The sequence below is a fragment of the Callospermophilus lateralis genome, unplaced genomic scaffold, assembly GCF_048772815.1.
Source record: "Callospermophilus lateralis isolate mCalLat2 unplaced genomic scaffold, mCalLat2.hap1 Scaffold_248, whole genome shotgun sequence".
In the NCBI taxonomy this organism is placed as follows: Eukaryota; Metazoa; Chordata; class Mammalia; order Rodentia; family Sciuridae; genus Callospermophilus; species Callospermophilus lateralis.
Window position 1 is genome coordinate 1,426,586 of NW_027513318.1, and position 25,479 is coordinate 1,452,064.

A 25,479-nucleotide genomic window follows, 5' to 3' on the forward strand; every position below is an offset into this window, starting at 1 on the left:
AAGTTTATAGAGTAAGGAAAGAAGATAAAAATTCTTCAAAATTCAAATTTGCTCAATCCAAAGAAAGAAAATAGTAGTAAATCTGGGAGGATGCAACATCATTGTACGAATTGTAGTGAACCTCGTACACTGAAGTAGTCAGAAGTGTCTGCAACACACTGCACCCTTTGATTACATATGTTTCTGTGTGTGTGTGTGTGTGTGTGTGTGTGTGTGTGTGTGTGTAATCAAGTAAAACGTTGCATACTGTGTATACAGAGTCTCATTTTCTTCTTCACAGTAGCCAATTTGCAAGTCAAAAACCTTTGCTGGGATATCTTTATAACTTTACCTATAAAATGAATGCTATTTAGATACATTTGATAAGAACTTGCATGATTAGTGAAAAATTGAGTTGTAAAATAATAACATTTTTTTCCTGTGAAAGGAAATAATTAAAATTTAACTTGAAATGCATATAATTTGTGTGAGTCCATAGATCTTTAGTAGTTGATTAAAACACTAATCACTTTTCTATGGATTTAACTTTGAAATAAATGTAACTACTTAAATGCTGAGAAATATTTTGTATGACTTGAAGGTCTCTTTCATAAATTGAAGGTGCCAGAGAATGAGAACTTTGTGGAGAAATAATGCAACACATACACATACACATACATTTTAGTTATATATTTATTTTCAAGGAAGTAGTAGGTTGAAAGTTAAATGAGAATTTTTTTCATTTTTTTTATTTGTGTGTTACTAGAAATTAAGTCTGTGGGTGCTATAGGAGCTATACCCCAGTGCAATTTATTTACTTATTTATTTATTTAGTTAGTTAGTTAGTTAGAGACAGAGTCTTGTTAAGTTGCTGAGGCTGACCTTGAACTTGGGATTCTCCTTCTCAGCCTCCCAAACTGCTAGAATTACAAGATGTGTTTCACTGCATTCAGCATTTCATCTTTATTTAAACAAAAATTTCCCTGAACATTGTATTGAAATTAATTTTCACCTTAATTTTCCTTGAAAGATTAGGAATACATTTCCCAAAATTTATATGTAGACAAAAATTAAAACAACCTGCAATATCCTCAAACATATTTGTTAGCACATTTTTAGGCTTAAATAGAAATTATTTCAGATAAAATATATTTCTTCAGATATATTGAATATCTTGACATTGTGCTAAATCCAATTAAGACTCTTATCATAATAGAAACAAAGTATTTGTGATATTTACTTTGCACATATATACTTAAGGATTTCTTGGGTAACCTATAAAACATGTTTAATACTTTTTCTATTCCCTCTCAATTAAGAATGCCATTGACATTGCTGTATACGCTTCTGAGAGTCAGTGTGCATGACGTCTGTTCTCCATTCTTAAGAGACCCTGTCTGGTGATGTCTTCATATTGGTACCACTGCACTCCCTGCATACACAGGTCACCACTCTGCTGTCAGCAGCTAAGGGGAGTCATTTGAAATAATCCTCTTCTACTTATTTCTGCATTCAGAAAGCATTCCAGCTTGAACATTGTTCTATAGAAGCCTAGGTTGATGGGTTCCAAAAACAGTGTGCATACCTTTATGAGCAGTTAAAATGCAAAGAATTGCACAATTGTCTCTATATAATTTTATAAATGGTAAAATGCTCCTAGAAATAAATAGAATTGTGGAAATATGTGATTATGAATTATAATATATATATATATATATATATATATATATATATATATATACACACACACACACACACACACAATGTATAAGCATTTATGTACAAGGTGTGTCTGTACAGCAAATATGTATATAGTAACAATTACATTTGCAAGTGTGTACATTTGTTGTTTGTTCTTTTTATTTTTTGAGAATTCTTTTTCATACAAAAAAATCTCTTCATAATGCTGATGATCTCTCAGATATTGATAATAATATGGAAAATTGGAGGCACTGACTTGATCCATGAATAGCTTTCACATTCATAAAAATGATACAATAAACAGAATCTTATGATTCAAAAGAGGGGAATAAAAATTTTTCAATGATTAGTATCAGTATTGACAAAGTCATCTACTTTGTTATCTGTGACCCTTTTCTTAATAGTACATTTTAGAAGAAATTCCACATATCATTGGTTTTTCTTGTGCATAGAATAGATTAGGAAGCCATTTATGGATGCTATTTCTATTATATTGCTAAAGATAAATGAAAGATTGCATTCTCTTGTTCATAAAGAGAGGCACAATCTCCCTCCTTTTCTTTCACAAGTTAAATATTCAGACAATGCTTAGTTCATATCAGATGTAGGAATGGTTTAAAGTCTACTGAGAAATCCCTTTAGGATTAAAACATACTAGAAATACAGGGATTGATGTATGTGAGAGTCCTCATATAAAGGCACACTTTCCATGAAAATGCAGATTTAATTAAAATGCTGCTACTACTATTATAACTAATAAACATAGAGACAAGGATTTAGTTTACAATGAATTAAACTTGGCAACATGGGAAATCTCTAAGCTTAATGCTCCTTTCTTTTTTCAACTACAAATCATTATAAAGAAATTAAATTAATATGTAATATTTAAGAATTATGTGTGTGTGTGTGTGTGTGTGTGTGTGTGTGTGTGTGTGTGTAGTATAGAAAAATGCCCAGATATATTAGTGTAAGTTAAAATTCCCTTGATATAATTTGAAAAGTGACCAAGAGTATTTAATATTTGTTTTGGACTGCAGCAGAATGAAACTATTATGACAGCCTGGTCAGAGGGCAAATGGGATATTATCACGTAAGAAAACAGTTGAAAATCACAACTGAGAGAATCTGAAGCTTAGAGTGTGGAATTGGGAGTGGGGGATGTCTCCTTCCAGGCATCAGGTATGGGTGTGGTCATCAGGGGCACAGGTGATAAAAAAGATGAGGGGGGGAAGAATTTTCTTCTTACCTTTATTGTTATTTTTAAATTTCTGTTATTATCCAGGAGCAGGATTAATCTGGTTTCCATGATGGATTAGGAAAAAAAATAACTTCAGGAATCAAGAAGCATATAATAGAAGACATAGTTATTCTAGACCAGAACAGAATAGAGTCAGGCTGAGACCCCTAGCTCTTGGCAAGTAGGAACTATCACGTAATCACATTTCATAGCTCAAGAGTTTTCATGCAGAAGGGACCCAACACATGATCACCATTTTAAAAATGTAGATGAATTTAGGACAAGAGTAGGCATGCCAAGGCCTAGAAAAGAAATAACAGAAAGAGAGTATTTTTACTAACTTAGAAAAAAAAATCAGCCACTGAAAACCTCTAAGAGATATTTAAGTCAGAAATGTAATGTGTTGGATAAAGTGAATAAAAATATATTTCCATAAAATAAAATACTATATTCCATAAAAATGTAAATAAAACAAAATAATAGTATTTTCAAAACCACAGGACCTCTTCCCCATCAGCTGATCCAACTGGCCATCAACTGACCCAACATGGAAACATTCCACATGGCCTGCCCTTGTCTGAATACGTGATATTTGTTTCTGTCTCCACCATCTTTCAGAGACCTTTCCCCAGTATTCCAATGGCAGAAGTGAAAGACTGGAACCTGTTTGCTGGTGCCTTTCATGGCTGCAGAGACCCTCGGGGGCTGCCTGATGTTGCCATTATCCCCTGAAACAGGTGAGTCCTCCATAGTGCTTTCCAGAATTGTCACCAGTTCCTAAAATGAGTATGCATTGCTGTTAAAGTAAAAGGTGTTTTAAGTAGGTACCACTAAACTTTCTTTTCAGCCATTAATGACCAGAGAGCATTTATCATTTTAGAAAGGACTTTCTAATTCTTTTCATTGTACAATTTTATACAAAACTTCATGTCCCAATAACCATTTCTTATGATGTGATTTATAAATTCTCTCTGTTCTTGAAGCCTAAAAATCATGTGTAAACATCTTCATGTTTCCCACAGGACACCAAAAGGAGCCGCCTTTAAATGCTTATTCAATTGAAATTAAAAATATTACTCTGGGATATCTTATGACATTGTGTATATATGTGAGTCCGTGCAAGTATGTGTGTTTTGAGGCCACACGGATGACTCTGTTTTATGTCCTAATCTTATTCCTTTGAACTGAAAATTCACAAAAGAAGGGACCATTTGTACCTCGTCTCCTTTCCAGATCTCTGAGAGCTACTTCACACCACAGCTTTCCACAAGGAACCAGATGTTGTAAAGCAATGCTCCAGCATTATGTAGATTTATGGGAGGTTTGAGAGAGGGCAGACTGCTGAAATAAAAATATGAACCTCTGGAAGTCTTGTGTGCAGGTGTGCCTGCCGACGCCTGCCGCAGTCTCTGGCTGGGCACAAATCACGAGTCTCCACACAGCTTGTAGATTCAAACAGCAATTCTTTATTCCCGAACTCACACCGGCCGTCTACAAACACGTTCTGGGGGAATCCACGTTCTCTGCCCAAATCCACTTCTGCCCAAATCCACTACTCTGCCCAAATCCACTACTCTGCCCAAATCCACTCCACATGGGCTTCTGTCTCCCAAAATATACTGTCTGACCCTAAGCACTCAAGAGGAACTCAGCAGCAGGATACGCCCTATTCTAAAGGGGGAAACACCCTAATCTCCTATTATGCTAAACCGCCCTATTCTAAAGGGGGAAACACCCTAATCTCCTATTATACTAAACCACCCTATTCTAAAGGGGGAACACCCTAAACACGGATCCTGCCCTGGTCCTTGAGCAAGGTCACCTTACAGAAGTCCTTCCACTAGACAGCATGGGAGTAAGCTGGCAAGGAATTTGTCATACCTACTTGGCTGATGGCTCCCAGCAGACGCCCTGGATGGTTCCATATTATTTTCACATTCAAGCCTCCTGACTTGGACATGGTACCATGCTGAATAATATCAACCCAGGGCCTTCTCCTTCAAAATGTGCAGGTCATTGTAAAACTGAACAATAAAAACTGTGGGTGCAATAGTTTTAAAACTTGTGAAATGTTGACCCTGGAAACACTGCTGAGATCAGGGAGATCTATAGTTGAGTTAGTGTAGGTCCTGCTTTAGTGGCCTAAATAGAGGCTTAACTCACTCAGCTTTGCAAGAAATTAAAAATATCGTCTGAATTCTTTTTGATGCTAGCTTTACTGTTTTGCCCTTAGCTTTTTCTTATCACACTAACATGTTGTAAAGAAGAAATAGTTTGAACAAGTCAGAATATAAGGTTCTCAAAAGGGCACATTGCCCTAGAGTCTCACTTTTTCATCAAACATAAGAATCCAATCATATGAGTTTGGGGATATTTTTGATGAAATAAAATGTTCAGATACAGTTGAGGGTCCTTTTGCCCCTATCCCCAACCTCCCTCCTGTTCCTTTTTCTTTAAATATAATCCCTGTTTTTAATCACTATCTTTTGATTCACTTGTTAAATGTCTCTAAAATTTTCTAAAAGCTCACATTTTATATAACATACTATACACTAAATATCCTCAAACACCTTGCCCTTTGCATTGTGTAATTTAAAATAGGTGCTCATGCAGTGCACAGGTCCCAAGTTATTTTGTCACTCTGCTGCAAGCCTGTCTATCATTGCCCACTAATCCAGCAATGCCTCTTCTGAGACTGATGGGGATTTACATGGTTTTTTAAATTTGTGTTCCCCACTCCGACACCTAGGCTTTGTTTTCGTGAGAATTTGCTATTTGTGTTTCAATCTCATTGGTCTGGAATAATATCTTACTGTCATTTTTCATTTTGCCAAATATGTTTGCCTTTTCATCTTTACAAATATTTGTTTTGTCACTCAGTTTTCTCTTCTCTAAATTACCTGTCCATACACCTTGAATATTTTTCTAGGGTGGTGTGTGATTGTTTATGTATTTGTCTTACTTAATTGATTTTTCTATGATATTGTGAATACAAAAACAATGAGTGGTTCCACATAATACAAATTTGGAGCATTCTCTTCTGAAAATGCATACAATGCATCTTATTAAATAACCTTTTAAATTTTAATATCAAATTTATTGATCATATGCTTAATTATTTTTTTCCTCTCGGGTTTTCAACCTTATTCTGAAGTCATTAGGGTTTTTCTTATTATACTTATTTCTAAAAGTTTTAACAATTCTCTATGTATAATTAATATTTCTAATGGCATGATAGAGGAAATCGGTTTTTCTTCCCTTGTTTGTAGATAATACCAACATTCCTAACTCACTTGCAATGACATATGAGTTTTTCACAGATGTTTTATGCAAATCTATTGTGAATATTCCTTCCTGTTTCATCTGTCCATTTTAATCTCTATGTAAATACCACACTTTTTCTGGTATTCATGACTTTCATCTTATTATTTATCTTAACAATTATTTAAATTAATTTCAGTCCTTATTTTTTCATAAGTTGAACAAATTCTGAAATTTATTTGTAAAAATACTTTGGGGATTTAAAACAGGACATTCATAGATTAGCTTTGAAAAAAAAGTGATATTTTAGGATATTTGGAGCCTTATATTCCCTACTTCCATATCTTCTCTTGTATGCCTTAGTAACATTTAATATTAATTCCATCAATGCCTGCATATATTGGTTGGCGTGCCTTGTTCCAGATTTGGTTATAATGGTCAGTGAATGCTTTCTCTCCTATTATACATGTTTTTCAAGTGTGTGATTATGTGTGTCAACATAGGTTTACAGATGAAAGAATTCATTGAATTTTGTTTTACCTTAATATGTTCTCTAGTACATGAGTTTAGACAAGCACATTTTTTCAAAAAAGTGTCAGATTTTAGAATTTTTAAGGTTATTTTTATCAATATTATTGCATTTGCTTTTTCCTAGTGACTTGCTACATGGATCAAAACTTCTAGATGAATGTTGAATAAAAACTTTGACAAAATATCATTATTTAAAAAAATATAGAGAACTTCTATTTAAGAACTTCTAAAGTTAAAATGTCAGGCATGAGGTTTGTTTAGTTTCAAATAAGTCCTTTTATCAGATTAAATTTTTGGTACTTTTCATATTCTTGATATTAAAATATTTTTTATCTTCAGTAAAATTTAAACTTTAGTAATTACTTCATTAGATGTTTTACTGAATATTAAAATATATTTACTAATTTCAATTCATCTTTGCTTTCCCAGAAAAACAATTTGTTTACTTTTGGTTTTCTTTATATTGTAAGAGTACATCTAAGTTGCTAATAGTTTATTTCAGCTTTTATAAAGGAGATTGGCTAAAATTTTATTTGTAGGTTTTATATGCATGAGAGTGTTCCATCAATGCCTGATGTTTTATAATGAGAAAAATAATGCTAATTAGAAACTTAAATTTAATTAATCATATAATGCATTTAGTCTATTATATTTTCTTATAACTATTTCATTTAGAGTTTTAAATGCTTAGTTAAAATTTATCATATTTTAATCTAATCATTTGTAAACATTTTAAATTAATTTGTAATTACATTTACACCCTTCAGCAGAGGTAGCTGCTTATATCTTCAATTTTATAAAGTTTACATCTTCTGTTAAAAATTAAATTGAAAGTTTCTGTCTTACGTATTGCTACTTTGGAGTCTTCATTGTCATTTTCCTCTTTTAAAATTATAAATTTTTTAACATTCTCAAACTGCTTAGTTTGTTCCTTTCCAATGCTTTTGTATTCAGATGCAAGTGCTTAAAGTAAAAACATCTTCAAATCATTGCTGTGTGTCATAGGCTTTTGATACAATTGGTTATTCATAATTTTCACAAAAATTTTGTCTTTTGCCAAAATTTTATTTTGGATTTTTTTTTTTGAGTTTCTAGTCTTATGGTGGTTTTATCATTAGGTTTACTGTTTTTGTTAGTTGGTTGTAATGTTTCTTTATTTATGATCTGTGAGATGTAAAATCTTGATTTGTCAAAGCTTTATTTATAACTCCACATAATCAATTTTGTTTCTTTTATATGAAAATAAATTATGTGCATTTATATATATATATATATATATATATATATATATATATATATATATATATATATAAAAGATACACTTTTGATAGATATCTACTAGGTCAAATGCACTAGTTATCTTTTCAGTTTTTAATTGCTTTATCAATATTGGTCTCTCTAATCTATCTTCCATCTGTGTGCTTAAATATTTAAATATCATGACTTGAAGTTGTGAATCATTGTCTTAAATTTTTATAAAATTTCGGGAGAAAACAATATTATTTACTATGTATTCATTTTTATGTAAACAGTAGTGTTAAATACATTCATATTGCTAAAATGATCTTCAGAATTCTCTCATCCTGCAGTTCTGAAACCTTATATCCACTGAACAGCAATTCTGCTGTTCATCTTCCCCAAGCCCTTGGAAACCACCTTTCCATTTTCCATTTCTATGAATTTGATTACTTGAGATGTCTCACATAAATGAAATCATGCAGGGTCTGTCTTTTATGACTGGCTTACTTCATTTAGCATAATGTCCTCGAGGTTCATTCATGTTGCAGCACGTAACGGGATTTTTGTGCTTTCTAAGGCTGAACCATATTCTGCTGTATGTGAATGCCACATTTTGTTTAATTCACTCATCCATCCAAGGACAGTTAGGTTACTTCCACCCGCTGGCTATTGCCAATAGTGCTGGTACTGCCTGCCTGATTTTTACTGCTTCTATTAGTATAATTCTCATCATGTACCTCATAATTATTGAAACTATCATATTTAGGCTGGATATTCTTGAGCATGATGACCACCTCCCTAAATATTATCTTTTTTCATCTTCACTGTTACCCACAATTTCTTGCAGTGTAAAGCTCTACTTGTTTGTGTCTTCTTTATTAATGACTCTACATAATCAATTTTGTTTCTTTTATATAAAAATAAATTTTATATATATGAAAAATACATCTTGAGAATTATCAGGTACATCATTTTAGCTTCTCTGCCATTCTTTCCTTTTACTTCTTCTGCAATTGCTCTTAGGATCTATTGGACATTTTTATTCTATTTGATTATACTGGTTCCTAATATTCTTATTTTTTTTTTTTTTAGTTTCTGTTCTGCATTTAATATAAATTCCTTAGTTTTACTTTTAAAATGTTTTTTATTGCTGCTTTAGAGCCATACATAATAATGAGGCTCTACATATACACGCATGGAATGCAATGTGTTCTAATTCTATCCCCAGGACTTCAAAGTCACCTCCTCTCTTCCCTCCTTCTATCCCCCTTCCTCTGCTTTACTGGTCTTCTTTCTATTTAAGTCTTTTTGTATTGGCTCTTTACAGATATACAAAATTCACTCTATCATATATGTACAAAGCATAAAATGTTCAATTGCATTCCACAGTTCCTCTCCTTTCCCATCCCTCCTCCCTCTCCTTCTGACTCTTTCTGTGTTCCTCTGATCTCCTTTCTGTTTTCATGGGATTACCCGGCTTTGCTAGTCTAAATTTTGCATATTAAAAAAAAATTCCACCCTTGATTTTTTTTTATTTCACTTAACATGTTATTCTCCATTTCTATCAATTTACCCACAAATACCATACTCTCATTCTTCTTGATAACTGAGTAAAACTTCACTCTCTGTGTGTGTGTATATGTATACACACACACACACACACACACACATATATATATATGTATATATATATATGCTGGGAGCCATCAGCCAAGTAGATATGACAAATTCCTTGCCAGCTTACTCCCATGCTGTCTAGTGGAAGGACTTCTGAAAGGTGACCTTGCTCAAGGACCAGGGCAGGATCCGTGTTTAGGGTGTTCCCCCTTTAGAATAGGGCAGTTTAGCATAATAGGAGAGTAGGGTGTTTCCCCTTTAGAATAGGGCGGTTTAGCATAATAGGAGATTAGGGTGTTCCTCCTTTAGAATAGGGCGTATCCTGCTGCTGAGTTCCTCTTGAGTGCTTAGGGTCAGACAGTATATTTTGGGAGACAGAAGCCCATGCGGAGAGGATTTGGGCAGAGAACGTGGATTCCCCCAGAGCGTGTTTGTAGACGGCCGGTGTGAGTTCGGGAATAAAGAATTGCTGTTTGAATCTACAAGCTGTGTGGAGACTCATGATTTGTGCCCAGCCAGAGACTGCGGCATATATATATATATATATATATATATATATATATATATATATATATATATATACACATATACACACATACAGACCATGTTTTCTTTACCCATTCTTCTTCTGTGTGTGGAGCAGAGCAACTGGGCAGGTGCCATAACTTAGCTATTGTGTTTCCACTGCTCCTGATATTGGCAATTCATGTATTACAATACTATGCAGATTTTAGATCTTCTAGATATATACTAGAAGTGGGATGGCTGGGCCCCAAATTTCTTTTGAGAAGTATCCACATTGCTTTCCAAAGTGGTTGTGCTAATTTTCAGTTTCACCAATAATGTGTGAGTGTAGCATTTTCCTACTTTCTTGCTGGCCTTTATTATTTTTTGTATTCTTGAGATTGCCATTGTAAGAAAAGTGAGATTAATTCTCAGTGCAGCTTTGATTTGCATTCCCCTGGTGGCTAGGATGTTGAATTTTTTTCACATACTTGTTCGTCATTTGTATTTCTTCTTTTTGAGAAATGTCTGTTTAATTATTTTTTCCTGTTTATTTGATTCTGTTGGTAGCTTGGTGTTAATGTTTGCGTTCTTCACGTTTTTCTGAATGTGACTGTCCTGTCAGGAGTAGCATAGATGTTCCCCTATCTGTAGCTTCTCTCTTCAGACTCTTGTTTTCTTTACCATGCAGAAGCTTTGGAATTTGATGTCATTCACTTGTTAGTTGTTGATTTAGGTCTTCAGCATTAGTGTTATTGCTAAAGTCAGTGCTGACATCAGTATGTTGGAGAATTGACACTTTGTTTTGTAGTAGTTGAAGAGTCTGGTCAAATCCTAGGTCTTCGACCCACTTTCAGTTGACTTTTTTACAGGCTTAGAGATAAGGATCTAATTTCATTCTTCTACATGTGGATATCCAGTTTTCCTGACACTATTTGCTAGACTCCTTATCTTTTGTTCAACATATGTTTTGGGCATCTATGTCAAATATCAGATGATTGTATCTATGTGGGTTTGTCTCTGACTTCTATTTCATTGTTTTTCAAGTCTGTTTCAATATCAATACCGTATATATATTATGCAAATTACACTCCCCCACACACATATGTTGTATAATTTGAACCCAGGTATTGAGGTATCTCCAGCATTGCTCTTCTTGCTCAGCATTTCTATGGCTACACTGGGCCTTTAATTCTTCTAAATAAATTATTGGACTTTTTTTCTTCTAATTCTGTGAAGAACATCATCAGTACATTGCTGCATATTGCATTGAGTCTGTATAGCAATTTTTGTAGCATAGCCATTTTGACAATATTAATTCTTTCCATCTATGAACATGAGATGTCATTCCATCTTCCAAGGTTGTCTTCAATTTCTTTCTTCATTGTGCTGATCCTACCCAGTCTAACATGCATCCTGATTACTTGCTATATCCAACTTAGTAGGTAAATCTAATTGATTCTTCTTACATTATATATGCCTCCTTTGTGTTCAAAGATGTAAATTACAATGATTTAAGTCTAAGTTAGTTTTCAAAATCAAGTATCTTATTGTAAATATTGGGACTATCTCAATTTCTCAAACCCACACTGTCTTATACTCCTGTTTTCATATATATCATGTATTATGTAAAGATTTTTTTATTATTAATTAAAAAGTTTAGGAAAGAAAATAATTGTATAAAAACTAATTATCAAACTTTCAGTTAGTTCAAATAGTTATGTTTGCTATCACACAGTAAACAGAATTAATTTAATTATTTTCCATTGATGATTCTGAAAATTGAGTGATATGATAAAAAAAACAATTATTTCTTACAGATGAAATCTTTTTTTTTTTTTGGCCTAGTTTTCACTAACCACATGTGGTTAGTTGTGTTCCTGTAATATCCTTTTGCCCAAACTAGTTTAAGGAGAGAAGGAGAAGGAATAGATAGAATGAATCTCTGACATAGGGATTCCATAAATTATAGAAGGTAGTTTTTATGTTCCTGTCAAACACAGAGTTAGAAAAATTAAAAATCAACTTATTCCCAGACACATTGAAGGATATCTGAATTAGTACACACATTCAGATAAGGCTGATTTTTGCAAATGTTTGTTGACTGACCAACATGAACCAGTAACTGTTTCTGTTTGTCCTATATTTTAGTATTCAAATATATCCTGGAAAAAAAGTTTATTTTTATTCTATTTTCCTGCAGAATAAAGTGGAAGCTCCCAGAATCTATTCAGGCACATGGTCACACATTAAGTAGTACAGCTGGATGTAAGTATAGGTTCCTTGGCTCCAAACCCAGTGCTCTTTTTATAATACCACCACTGACCATTACGGAAAAGACTTGGATAGACATTTGCATTGCCTCTTTATTTAATATTGTTTACTTTCTGAAAAAAAATCTATCTATGGCATTCTTTTTGGTAATATCATAGCAAGAATGCTTAGCAATTTTCTAAAAAGGAAATGTCTTCAGTCTGTTTCCCTTTAGCAGGGAATACCTTCATTTATTGCTCATTGATTTAGCAGACTGCTGAGAGACAGGCAGGCTCTGGGCTGTAAGCAGCAGCCCCCAGCATAGGTAGATGATCACCAGCGGCAAACAAGAGACCTCAGGTTTAGTTCCCTTCAGCAAATAGAAGCCACGGTCCTGGGAGAGAAGAGCCCAAGAAACACTCTACCCCAGCTCAGGTGCTCACCTATGCCTGCCGCTGAATAGGTGACCTACTCCAGAAGTGCAGGTTGCTGACCTTGAAGAGAAGGCACCAAGAGTAAGGAATGTATTTCCAACTTTGGGACCAAAGGCCAGACTGACTGCCCCTGACAAGCTTCCTTGGGCAGTGCAGTGTGTGCTTTGCCTCCTCTGTTTTGATTTTCCTTTCTTCGGGGAGCACTTCCCTTGAGGTGCCTACCAAATATGACTTCCAGTTTGTGTTGAAAACTTTATTACAAAAGCTCAGTTAAATATAAAAATGTAAATGGATCTAATATAGAGCTATACATGTGACAAAACTACCATAGATATTGATTGGACAAGTATCTTATTTTCCACAATGACAAAGTGGCTATAACATGAAAGCACAAAGTATTCATGCTTCAACTGAAAAATTAATACATTTTTAAATACTATATGAAGCATGAAAAGAGAGACCATTTCTGCTTGTTAATATGGTACAAGAACATTTTTAGTTAGAATAGTATGGATAATCAAATCTTGCAAATATTTATACACCTCAGTTTCCAATTTCCCCAATGACTTGGAAATTAATTTTTAAATTAACCTAAAATTGCCATGAGTTACAAATCCACAGGGGTTGTTAAGCATGAATAAACAGTGATTGAAATTCATGACCAAATGGGAGTCTGGTCAGAACCTGAGATTGTGTGATAAATTTGTCGTTTCCTTTCCACTGGACAGGTTTTACAACCATTTATTCTTGTTTTTGACCCTGAGTGAGCTCCCTGTGATTTCAGAAGTGGTCAGAAATCCGACCTTAGTTTAGATGTATTCAACCTTTGTTAAATGTATTCACAAGAGCTGCCTGTATTCATATACCGAGTGAGTCTTCACTCAGTAAACTCAAAGTTCAATTCCATTGATAGGACTTGTGAAGGTGAGTAGGAAGGTAACTAAAGTATTACTAACAAACCAAATTTCAGGTACACAGGATTCCTCAGTATTGTGTAGCTCTGCATGACAAAGGGAGGCAGGTCTTTACCTCCCCCCTGCAGACTCAGTTGCTAAATCTGAAAACATGAATTGAGACTCATGTGTACTCACCTTCAACACCCAGTGACTCCATGCTGAGGAATATATTTCCCCCAAATTCCAAAGTGCTCAGTGCTGTCATATTAAGAGTACAAAATGACTGAGAAAATCTTGGAAATGAACTCACATGATGTTTATCTTCCTAGAAACCTGGATCCAGGAGGCAGCTAGAGGCAGCTTTCACTCCATGAGGCTGTAGCTTCCTGTTTTGGTGTGCCCTGCATTCTGGGATAATTGCAAACGTGCTCCAGGGAGGGGTGCAGATGCTTCCCGAATGTCTTTTCTGTCCTCAACACACAATGACCACAGGCCCTGGCTTTCCTTGCCTTATGCTTCTCTGACTGAATCTTATCTCAGTTATCCTGGGTCAGTCTCTCAATAATACTGAGCTGTAATCTAGCTAGGAAATAAATTCCAAAAGGTTTCATAAATAGCAAAAGTAAAGAAATATGTGTAATATTAATCTTCTTGGCATAAACTATTGCTGCACTCAGTGAAGGCTATTTTCAACTCCATTGTGCGTTCAGAAATTTACTTTTGCTAAAAGAGAGCACACATATCTGGGAACAAAGGGAAGAATCGATTCTGAGGCAGAGGCAGAGCAGTTGGGCGGAGTTGCCTTTTCTTCCAAGGGTGGAGATCCTCCTCTGTTCTCACTACATCTGGCAGCACAGATGGCAGGAAAATTAATAGGAGGGAGGCAGCATTGACCTCATGTGGATATGAGCAAGTCCTGGGACTGCACTGCAGGCAAATCTGACAATATCCTTAGAAGAGACCTTGAAAGTTCATGGAGTTCAGCTCCCTGCTGCTGCCCGGGCTGTGCTCCACACTGTCCCATGTCCTGAGCTAGCACCCAGAGGCCCAGGAATAGGTCACGGAGAAGAACTGGCGGTTCACCTCCCTAGGTAAACGTGGAAGCAATGTTAACATCTGTTTTGTGTTAGTGTATCCTGTTGGAGAGAGGAACTGGGAAAAATGACTATATTTCAGTTCTCTCTATTGTATGTATTAAATCCATTATTGAAGTCATCAGAGGCAAAAAAAAAAAGACTATAGAAATATGTTCACCTTTAAATAGTTTAGTAGGGTAAATCCAATTGGTTTGTTTCAGGAACATATTGGTCATCAGTATGAATCGCTAAATAAGTGAATGGTTATTATAAATGTTGTCTATTGATTATACAACATCATCTATTGATCTTGGTTTTGTGAATATTCAAGGCTGTACCTCTAGACTGGACACTCGGTTTTGACAGGCTGTTCCAGAAGTTATGATATCTCTGCCACTACCTCTCATTAAAGGTGTCCTCATGTGGCAGTGGCCTTATGCCAAGGCTCTTGGATTTGAAAGACAAGATTAGCTTTTCTGATTAAAATGACACCTGGATCTCATGCTGTTTTCTCCCTTTCTGTTTTCCTTGAACATGGACAGGATGACTCATTGGAATCCAAGCACAAAATTTGCAGTCTTAATGCTTTTCCAGCAACTTTCTTGGCCACATACCTTTGCTATGTGAAAGTGGTTAACTGCCATTTTTTAAGCCAAGTTTAATTCATTCAATTCATTCAAAAACACACCTAAACAACACACTAACTATTGTCAAAATAACCTTTTGACTTCTAAATGGCAATAAGTCTATGCCATATTAGTCAGAATGGTATTGGTTCAAGCTTCCTCTAAATGTTATTTCACTTGTTATATACAGGTTTAAGATTCAGAAATAATTTTAAAACTCTATATAAGAAGAAACTTTTTTCTTAGTCTTGACATCTTTTACTCCAATCATTTACCAATCTATCTCAGCTAAATTGGGTATCACTATTATGTGTTATCCCCCCACTTTTTTTCTATTTAAAATTAAATTTGGAAAAAGCACTAGATAGATCCAGCCATGTATGTCTGAATAATAATACAAAATTAAATATAAGAGGGATTTATTATGAAGCAGGTTTGAAAACCACATGTATGAATCCCTGTATATGAATTTGAGTCCCTGTACACCAGCGATTAGGGGGTTGTTTCAAATTTGAATGTACTCAATATTTGATGAATAAATTCAAGTTAGTGGTGCCCTTCAGTCACATTGACCTGTGATTTTCTACCTTCGCTTCATGTAAAATATCTAGAAAACTCAACATGCAGATATTTGACCCCATCTTCAAAACCTGCTCAGGTCTCAATCTAAAGGCAAAAAATTTGCATGTCTAGGGAGCTCCCAGGCAATTCTCCTGCTGCAGACTTGCAGATCTCATTTTCAGTAGCATAAACTATTCCAAACAGTGCCTGTGAAAAACCACGGTTATATTTGCACTTCCTTCAATATGGGTAGACCATTTGTGTTTTGGAAAGGCACTGCCACATACAGCTTTAAAGCCATGTTTCTATTTAATATAACCTTTGCCTTACGATGGCAAATTCCACTTTAAATTTAGCCCAATAGCCTGATTTCCGACATATTACGACTCTTAAAATTATGTGAAAACAGTTCTGCAAATATGTACTTTCCTTGCTCCAAATCTAATAACCCTTATTATAATGGATTCCCACCATTTTCATCTCTGGAAACCATTATGATCCACGTCTGGTCCTATATGAATAATCTTTAAAAACATGTTAATACTATAGTAAAATGGCATGTAGTGTCTAAAATTCACAGAAAAATGTGGAACCCAGTTATGATTCAATGGACATATTTTCAGCTTTTAGAAACATTTCCCTTTAAGTAAGGAAAGATAGGTACTTCCCATTCTTTCTTTCTGCTTCCAGGTTTGCTCACTCATGCCCACACTCACATCAAGAGGTCAAGTCTCCTGTGTTGGACTTGGCAGGAAAGATGCTACCTATGCCTGATGGTGGGACAGGCAGCTCTGATGAATGTCATGCAGCAGGTGTCTGATGGACTATTACTTAAATCTCTGCTTAGGGAAAGAGCAATCAAATAGTAGCTGTTGGTATTTGTTAAATGAAAATTCCAGATGTTGATATCGTTTCCCCATGGCCACTGCTATACGATTTGCACAGAGCTGCTGAAAAATGGTGGAGCCCAACAACTTCACAACTGTCACTGTGGATGGCTCTTTATTATTTGTGTAGTTTTTGCACAGTTCTTATGCCATGACTCAATAGATTTCATATGTGAAATTGAGTCCAATAAATAACATTTATTCAATTTATTGTTCCCAAATTCTATAAAGACTCTGATGTACATTCATGGGAAATTTTAATGTGACCATAGAATGTCATCATTTTGAGTCTATATTTAACATGGAAATGAATCTTTATGTGGCAAAATTCTGTTGAACAAATACATATATTCACACTTTGAACATGCACCAATAGAGGAAAGTGCAAACATTTGTTGGTTTTTCAGATAAATAAAAACTAATTCTTTCTTATTTTTGTTCTTTATAGTCCACTAAATAGAGAGAAGTTCTTCCCCACTACAGAAGCAGGTTCAGAGCTGTTCCAGAGTGGCTGTAGGATTGATAGGTGGTCTCTCATTAGATAGCAAAGACACGTCCCCTGAATTTATGAGACTCACACAAGGTTGGCAGGAATTTCATGGGAGTGAAATATTAGCAGAAACAAATGTAAGTACATGTAAAAATTTTGTTTTCAGTGACTTCATAAGTACACTTTTTAAGAGGATGTTGGTAACCTACTGAGCATTCTTAGAAGATGATGTTATCACAGAGCTGTTAAGGATGCTCTATGACTGGTAGAAGGTAAAGTACCCAGTTACAGACAAGCCAAGATTCAGTTCTGTCTGCTCCCTGAGCTCCATAGGCCTTTCCAGAGACTGCATAGCCACAGAAGGCTTGCCTGGCTCTCCTACCTCAACACTTGTCCCTGCTTGAATGTGACTGACCATAGCCACAAGACTGTAACCACTATAGTGTGGCTGAAAAGTCAAATTACAAATTCTGGGCAATTACAGGATACTGTGTAGGTTCCTGCTGCTGCCTGTAACATTTCCACACACCGACTGTCTGCGCACAACGCAGGCTTATTGTCTAACATCTGGAAGAGGAGCATAGGAGATGGTGTTAACTGGGTGTAACCAGAGGTGTCCTCGGAGCTGCGACCCCTCTGCAGCCTGCAGGAGAGATGCCATTTCCTCAGCTTTTCTGTTCTCTCTTCAAGGACAGCTGAGCACCAGCCTGACAGCTCTAGCTCCCACCTCGGGCCTTGTGTCCTGTCCCCTCCCCCTCCAGCCCTCGCCCTCCTTCTTGCAAGGACCCTGTGGTTACATACGGTTTACCTGGATACTGGATTCTCTTCTCATCTAAAGATCCTTAATCATATCTGTAAAGCCCTTTTTAACCATGTAAGGTCAAACATACCAAATGCTCAAAGATTATGATATAAACACCTTGGGGATTGTCATTATTCTGCCACAAGTACTACCAAATCATATACTGCTCTTACAAAATACAGATGAGAGCATTTAATTCATACATGCTTGGTAGAGGAAATTGTAGGGGATGGCCAATTTTTTTAAAAAGGTAACCTATGATTTATAGGGAGTTTCAAAATATTCTTTTAGAAAAAAGTTTAAATGATTAAATACTATAGAGTGCTACATAAGATAACTGAAAATATGTAAGATTTAAGGCATCTATTTTAGGCAAGTTAACAATACTAATTGCTTCTAATTATGTGGTTTTAATAAGAAGATTAGAATATTAATGCATTTAATTTAACATAAACTGATTTGTAAATAAATAATATGTAATAGAACAGGCATGATTGACACTTTTCTCCTGAGGATTCCTTAGTCTCTGGAATCTCTAATGTCTTTTTAACTAAGTAGAGGATATGATGATTGAGAAACCACAGCAAGGAAGAACAGAATGTTGCAAGTGTTGACACCAGGATGTAATGTTTTCTCAGATATCATAGTATAAAAGGCAAGCAAGAGCACTGCTAGAGGTAAGTGAGGGTAAACACACATGCACAGGATTCATTTCCTGAAATTTACGGTGTAGATTCAAGTTTATAGAAAACATAGCATGGAGATTTAGGGAGGTGGTAATATACAGAGAGGGGGTTGTTGATGTCAAGTGCCCAGAACACAGAGAGGAGGTGCTGAGGTCAAGTGCAGAGAGAAACGCTGATGGAGAGCCACATGCAGCAAACTCACCTGATGGTTCTTGTGGACAAGTGTCTGTTGCCATGCAATTGGGAATTTGTCAACACTGACAGCACCGATAGGCACCTGGAGTCTCATTGTGGTGACCCTCATGACATGCCCTTTAATATATTTTGTACAATCCACAGTATGATACTCAGGAAACCTTCCCAAATGTGCAAACTCCAAGATCTTTATGTTTTTTCCTTTTGATTTTACTAAATGCCATCAGATTCGAATATGAGTATGCAAGTTAAAACACACAACTCTATGTAGTACCACAACTGTAATGTGGCACCACAAAGAAACAACCTTTCAATCATTCTGACATGGTACTCAAATCATTTGAAAGTGCTACCAAGCTCCCTGTATGTTAAAAAACCCTCCTGGTTTTCCACAACACCCATCCAGGTTCTTCTTTTTTCTTTTTCCTCTTCCCTCACCTTTCATTCAATACTCACCACAAACAAGCAGCCTTGCAACAACTGCCCTAAGTCAAAAATGGATGTGTTGCTTCAGTAATGGACTCTTTTTTCTCTAGAATCTTCATGTTCTCTTCCACTAATCAGAGTTCTCTAGAAGAGCACAACAACAGCATGTGTATGTGTGCACGCACACACACACACACACACACACACACACAGATAGATATATCTAATCATTCACATATATACATATATATGTGAATGTGTGTGTATATGAATGATTGTCAAAGGAATTGTTTATTACCTTTTCTTACAGGATCAGGAGTGGACAGTCCCTCAGTGGTCATCTGCATGCTGGATAGCTGCAGGAATCAGTAGCTGCTTAGTCCAAGAAGCTGGAACCCAGGAAGAAGAAGGGCCAGCGATGTAGCCTACTCTGCGATGAAGCCCTGAAAACTCTCTGGAGGGTGGCTGCCAGCATCTGCTTTGCAAGAGTGAGAGAGCTGCAGCTTGGTGTCCTGGAGTGATCACAGCGACAACCAGAGTACCCCTCTAGAAGAACTGAGCTCCTCTCTTTACCTTCCTTGTTCTACCTCTTTGTTCCACCTGGGCCTCCGACCTACTGGATTGTGTCTCCCACTCAGTTCCCTGTCCCACATTCCAAACGTTCCAAGAAACACCCTCATCCACACAACCAGAAGCTTCTTCAGCTTAGGTATCTTTTAATCTAATCCAATTGACAGTTCAGATTAACCATCCCAGCTCCCCAGCAGCTGTCAGCAGGCTTAGCCAATGTTCCTCTTTTCAGATATCTCCACTGACTCTTGTGACAACCATGCTCATGGATCAGCACTTTGGCTGGGGCTTGTTTATTTCCTTCTCTGGTCTCTCCTCTTCTCTCCACCTATGGGCCACTGACTGCTTGACCCTAAACATGGTGCCTCAGAAGTCTCCTCTGCTCTCACAGTTTCCACCACTAATGATATGCAGTTGGCAGGCACATGGATATCTCTGTTTGAAACCTCTTTTTTCATTTCTTATTTATTAATTGCCTGAATAAAATCCAACATATTGCATATCTATCATAAACTAGACATATTCCAAACAGATAGAAGATCCTTTGCCCCAAACTTGCTTTTCTTCCAATGCCCCCATCTCTGAGAAAGGTTAAAACTTCTCTCATACAAAAAAATCACGCAAGTCCTGCTGCTCCTAGCTCTCTCTAGCTTTCCTGGTTCTCCTTCTTGGCACTCCCAGCTTTCTGTGTGAGCTGTGTTCCAGCTTTTAGCAGACAACCTTCGCATTATTCTGCTCTTATCTCCCTAATCCAAGCAAGTACCAGGGTGAGCTGGGACGGAAGCACATGTGGTTTTTAAGGCACGGCTTTGGGCTCTGCCTAAAACCCCAGGATTAGGACAACTTCTTTGCTGCCCTCCAGATGCTACTCTTGCCCCTGTTCTCTTGTGTGACTGTTCTCCTTTCTATCTGTCTGATACCACAAAACACTTCCCTGTCTTAATACACTTACACTTTATCGTCTCTGCCAGGAGCATCTGCTCACCACCACATTTCCTAACACCCCTCTGGTCTGGCACACTTTGTGAGGCAGGTTGTTACACTCTCACATGTGCTCTTAATGTGTGTACATCTTTATTAACATTTTATGATTTTATGCACCAAGATCAGTTTATTTTTCCACTGCTATATCCAAGTACCAACACTTTTCCTTTCCACACATTGATTTCATTTTAAAATGTTAAATATTTGAATACCTTGATGAATGGGTGATAGGGATAGTGATTCTCATTTACAGAACTTGAAAAGGGTTAGGTACAAAAAGAATTAAACAAAAAAGATTCCAAACAATGGTGCTCATTATGTCAGATTTTCTCATTGGAAATTACAAAGGTCATGTCTTCTGATGACATTATAAAATAAATCATTGAGTCTGTGCTTAGTGGTATAAACCTGTAATCCCAACATTTCAGGAGGTTGAGGCAGGAGGATGGCAAGTTCAAAGTCAGCCTCCACAACTTAGCGAGGCCCTATGTGATTCAGTGAGAACCTGTGTTTAAATAAAATATTAAAAAGGGCTAGGAAAGTGGCTCAGTGGTTAAGCGCCCCTGGGTTAAATTTTTGTATCAAAAATAATTAATTAATTGATTAGTTAATTAATTAATTAAAGATTATATATAACTATATATAAAAATTTCATATATAAGTTATATATATATGCATATATATAAAATATAAGACCTACTTTTGAAACCTGTGAAATAAATAGCACATGGATAGACCCAAAATTAAAATGCTAAATTCAAGTTTTAATTTTAATTCTAGGATAAAAACTTGGATGAAAGAATGGTAAAATACACAAGGAGAGATTTAGAAAGGCTAAAAATCAAGAAGTAAATTGATAATTTAAACTTTAAACTATAAAATTAAGAGAATAGAAAACAAAAGTACAAATTGAAAACACTGAAACTAGAAAAAAAAATTCAGTCAAATTAAAAGAAAATATAAACACAAAGACATTGAAGAGTCCTTGAGGTGGAAGCATTAAAAATAAGTTGGTTAAAGCAATCACAAAGGTGACTAATGACTTATAAGAGAATATTATAAGAGAATAAATTGAATGAATACAGGTAAGCAAATTTAAACTTTGTTTGATTATATCAGTTAAAATTCAAAAGAAAGAGTTATAAATCATTACAAAATATGCAAAGATACAGAAACAACCAGAATTTTTTTTTTATCATGGAGAAAAGGGAACTTTAATAAAGGAGAAAGCATATAACCAGAAGCAGACAAATGAGAACAGTCTTCTGAGGTGAAATAGTTTCCCCAAGCATGAAGGGCAGGTGACATCACTGAAGGTGGACAGCTAGGACCAGGGAGGTTACAACTGTGAGCTTCCTGCACAGTCACCTCCCACAGTCAGACTCCCACCACCAGCTGTCCTTCCAACTTCACCTGTAAACCCAGCTGTGCTGGCCTGTGGGAGATATTCAGTGACGTTTTGCCTAGAGACAGTTCTCAGTGAGCACTGAACACCTGAAACTTGTGTCTGCTTGAAAAAGATCATTCCAATAGCTCCTATGTGTTTACCATTCTCACCCAGCCATTGCCAACTTTAAAATGAGCTGGAAATGACAATATAAATAGATACTCATTGGGAAACTTAGGTTTATAAACAAATACCTGAAATCAAAAATATTATCTGCACTTCTGATTTCCCTGATATCAATTCTTTCAAAAAGCAATACCTTGGAAATGAAGTGAGAGGATCTGGGGAGGATTCATTTTGATCTTTGCAAGCAAAAATATTGATTCGACCACATATTCATCCATTCCATGCATTTAAAAATACTTTGCCATCATCTACCTCGTAGATGGGTATCAACCTCCTCCTGTGTATGCACATGGCAAACACTGACCCTACATGGCAAAGAGACCACTGAAATTTCCTACTTTCCCCAAGTCTGCTCTTGCTCACAGAAGGTTAAACAGTATTTACAAAAGATGCAAACATACAGAAACATCCTACCAGAGGATGACAATCGTTAACAAGGAAGTGCGACACACAAGAGCAGCCTAAAGCAGGTGGACTCCATAAGACCATAGGTGCTATTTTTGCCTCACTGAGAATGACTTTTTATCTGAAGCATGAAGCATGGGACAGATCATCCAGGCCAGCTTGCTGAGGATAGGGCACGGGCTGTTCTAAATGTGGCCAGCACCAGTGGATGTGACTCCCAGAATTTGGCATGTTTCAGAAACACCTGGAGGGCACGTGAAAGCAGATTGTCAGTCTCTGTCTGGGGGTTTCAGACTCTAAGTAAGAGATAGGACTCCAGAGTACACATTCCTGATAAACCCGAAAGCAATGCCACTATTCTAGGAACCCACCTGGAAAACTACCACCTTACATAAAAACAGACACATAGTTGCAAGATATAGAACAGAGAAAACAGAGGCAGAACCACCCATGTACAGCCATCTGACCTTTGACAAAGGTGCCAAAACATATGCTGGAGAAATGACAGCCTCTTTTACAAATGGATCTGTAGATTGAAGAATGAAAGTAGATTTCTATTTAAGTCAGCATTTTTGCTACTGTGATTAAAAGACCTGACCAGAACCAATGTAGAAGAGGAAAAGTTTATTTGAAGGCTCACAGTTTTAGAGTTCTCAGTCCATAGACAGCCCGCTCTCCAGGTAAGTCTGAACGTCATGGTGGCAGAGCATGGTGGAGGACAGCAGCTCACGTAATGATCAGAAAACAGAGAGACTCCACTCACCAGATATAAAATACATGCCCCAAAGGCAAGTCCCCAGTGATCTACCTCCTCTAGCCATAAGTTACCCACCTTAGTCACTTCCCAGTTAATCCCATCAGGGGATCCATTTACTAATTGGGTTAAAGCTTGTTGTAATTTGATCATTTGTCCTTTAATCCTTCTTTCATTGTCTCACATATGAGCTTTTGGGGGACTTCAAACAAACCAACCATAACAACCCCTATACCTCGAAAGTCACATCAATATGGATCAAAGGCTAGAAATTACACAACTCTAGCTAAAATTAGGCTAGAAACTACACAACTCCTAGGACAAAATGTAGGGTCAACACTCCAACATACAGGCACCAGCAAAGTCTTTTTCAATAGGATCCGTAAAGCTCAGGAAATAATCCCAAGTATTAATATATGTGGTGACCTCAAATTAAAAATCTTCTGCACAGCAACAGAAACAATAATGTGAAGAGGAAACCTATAGAACATGATAAAAGCTTCACTAGCTAGTCTTCTGACAAGAGGATTAATATGCATAATATACAAAGAACTCAAAAAACTCAACATCCAAAGAGAAAAACCCAATTACTAAATGGGTAAGTTAATTATACATGTATTTCTCAAGAAAAGAAACACAAATTATCAACAAATATATGAAAAAAATTATCAACATCATTAACATTATAGAAGTGACAATCAAAACTACTCTGAGATTTCATCTCACACCAGTCAGAATGGAAGTCATCAAGAATACAATCAATAGGGCTAGAGTTGTGGCTCAGTGGTACAGCACTCATCTGGCATGTGTGAGGGCATGGTTTTAATTATTAGCACCTCATATAAATAAATAAATGAATAAATAAAATATCCATTGACAACTAAAAAAATATTTTAAAAAAATACAAACAATAATAAATGTTGGAGAGAAGGTGGAGAAAAGGAGCCATTTTATAATAATGGTGCAGTTGTAAGTTATTAAAAGCATTATGGAAATTGGCATGCTAGTCCCTTAAAAGAGTAGGCACAGAATCAACATATGACTCAGTTGTAGCACTCCTCAGTATTTATCCTAAAGAACTAAAGTCATCTTACTATAACGATATATGCATACCCATGTTTATAGCAGCACAATTCACAATAACCAAACTGTGGAACCAGCTTAGGTGCCACTCAACCAATAAATGCATATATAAAATCTGGTGTATATACACAAGATAGTTTTATCTGTCCATAAAGAAAAATAAAATGATGTCATTCATAGGAAAATGAATAGGATGGAGACCATTATGTTAATGAAATAAGTCAAACTGAGAAGGTCAAAGTTCATATGTTTTCTCATGGATGAAAGTTAGAGAGAAAATAGAAGGCAGGGGCAGGGGTCTCATAGAAAACAAAGTGAGATCAGAGGAGGAAAGATACCAGGGGGTGAGTGGGACATATTATATTATTACTTGTGTGCCTGTGCAATAAAGCCCTTGCAGCTGCCCGTAAGGTGCGATGGTGGAGTAAGAGCACAGTTAGCTGAATCCTAGCAAATCCCACTATTATGTACAACAATAATGCACCAATAAAACAATGTGGAAAAATAAAGGAAACTACTGCCTAACAGCATAGTTTACAAGTGAAGAATGGAAGACCAGCCAACGTTGTTAAGAAATAAAAGAGACTGGAAAACAAGGCCAAAAGGTAGGTGAGATCATGCCAAGGAGCTGTCAGGTACTAGAAGCCATCACAGGTTTTACACTGGAAGGAACAATTTGAGTTTTTAAATTTTCATTATTTTAGCTGTA

The 25,479-nt window shown here is 36.1% G+C and overlaps 1 pseudogene; it reads right to left on the reverse strand.

Annotated features, from left to right (window-relative positions):
- Positions 1 to 19,084, reverse strand: part of LOC143390199 (nuclear receptor-binding factor 2-like) — a 132,222-nt pseudogene extending 113,138 nt beyond the window's left edge.
- Positions 19,085 to 25,479: the final 6,395 nt, after the last annotated feature.